This window comes from Castor canadensis, chromosome 13, assembly GCF_047511655.1.
Source record: "Castor canadensis chromosome 13, mCasCan1.hap1v2, whole genome shotgun sequence".
In the NCBI taxonomy this organism is placed as follows: Eukaryota; Metazoa; Chordata; class Mammalia; order Rodentia; family Castoridae; genus Castor; species Castor canadensis.
In genome coordinates this window covers 26,440,297-26,442,106 of record NC_133398.1, presented here as the reverse complement: position 1 = coordinate 26,442,106, position 1,810 = coordinate 26,440,297, and the positions used below count along the sequence as shown (strand labels likewise).

At 39.0% G+C, this 1,810-nt stretch overlaps 1 non-coding gene across 1 annotated transcript; it reads left to right on the top strand.

Moving 5' to 3' along the window:
• The first annotated feature begins 1,679 nt into the window (after positions 1–1,679).
• On the top strand, positions 1,680–1,810 carry LOC141416015 (small nucleolar RNA SNORA51). Its single transcript, XR_012440949.1, has one exon. It is a non-coding gene; the product is annotated as a small nucleolar RNA SNORA51 (small nucleolar RNA).

The window sequence follows — 1,810 nt, the reverse complement described above, 5'->3', positions numbered from 1 at the left end:
AGGGAGATTTAACCCATTTCTGACATTTTCTTATTTGGCCACCCAAGCAAGCCCATGGTATGTGATCAATTATGGAATGATATATTTAATGTCAATCTTAAACTCTTCCAGAAAATTGAAGATGGGGGAATACCTTCACACTCACTTTATGAAGTCAGCAATCACCTGACACAAACACCAAAACACTTCAAAACCGTGGATTTTAGGATATTACAAACCAATATCCTAAATGAACATAGATGCAAAACTCCTCAACAAAATATCAGCAAACCAAATCCAACAGCACATAAAAAGATCATATGCCATGATGCAGTGGGATTTATGCCAGGATGCAATGATGGTTTAATATAAGATAATCAATAAATGTGGTATTCCATGTTAACAAATTAAAAGACAAAGTGTATGAACACCTCAATAGAACAGAAGAAACATTTGACAAAATTTACCACCTTCTTTGATGAAAAAAAAAAACACTCAACTCACTAAATTTAGAAGAAACATTCCTCAACAAAATAAAGGCCATAGCTAACATCATACTTAATGGTGAGAAAACAAAAGATCAGAAACAAAACAAGAGTGGCCACTCTTGTAACTTCTTTCAGCACAGCCCTGGAAGTTCAAACCAGAGCACTTAGGCAAGAAAAAACAATTCAGATCAGAAAAGAAGAAGTTTAGCTCTCTATTCGCAGATGACATGATTTTATGTATGGTTAATCCTAAAGATGCCACCAAAAGCTATCAGAACTGATACTACTCCTGGCTATATTCCCAAAGGAATCTAAGTCAGCATACAACAGAGAGACTTGTACACCCATAGCTACAAAAGCCACACCATGGAGTCAGCTTAGGTGGTGTATACACAATGAAGAGTTATTGTCATGGAAAAGAACGAAATTGGCCAGGCATGGTGGTACATGCCCAGGACTCAGGAGGGACTGAGGCAGGGGGATCTGGACTTTGAGGACAGCCTGGGCTCCAGGCCAGTCTGGGCTAAAGACTTATAAGACCCTGTCTCAAAAAAAGTTTTTTGCAGGAAAATGGATAGAAATAGGAATCATTGTGTTAAGCAATCTAAGTCAGACTCAGAAATAGAAATATCACATGCTTCATCTTATATGCAGACTCTAGATCTTTTTCTTTTTTTTGGTACTGAGGTTTGAACTCAGGGCTTACACCTTGAGCCAGTCCACCACTCCTTTTATTTTTGTGAAGGGTTTTTTGAGATAAGGTCTGTCAAGCTATGTGCCCAGGCTGGCTTCAAACCTCAATCTTCCTCTGCCTCCTGAGTAGCTAGGATTATAGGCGTGAGCCACCATTGCCTGAATAGAATCTGGATTTTTAATTATTTTCATTTTTATTTTTGGTGGCACTGGGGTTTGAATTCAGGGCTTCACACTTGCCAGGCAGTTGCTCTACCACTTGAGCCATTCCAATAGCCCACAGAATTTAGATTTAAAAAAAAAACAGTCACGAGAGTTGAAGGAAAAGTATTTGGGAAGAGAAAGGAAACCAGAGGGAGATGGAAGGACAAGAGAGAATAATGGGAGTGAGTATGATCAAAGTACATTCTACACATATGTGAAAACATCATGATAACTCAATTAAAAATGTACAAAAAATCCCTGTTAGAACTGACACATGAATTCCATAAAGCTGCAAAACACAAAACAAGCAAACAGGCCCCTGGTGCTTCCACAGGCTGTGTTCTTACACTAATTGTACAGATGAAGAGGAAGAAAAGTAAGCCTGCTCCATATACACTTCAACCCAGGCCCTGGGCCCGGTCTGTATCATGAATGGGAAGATATGG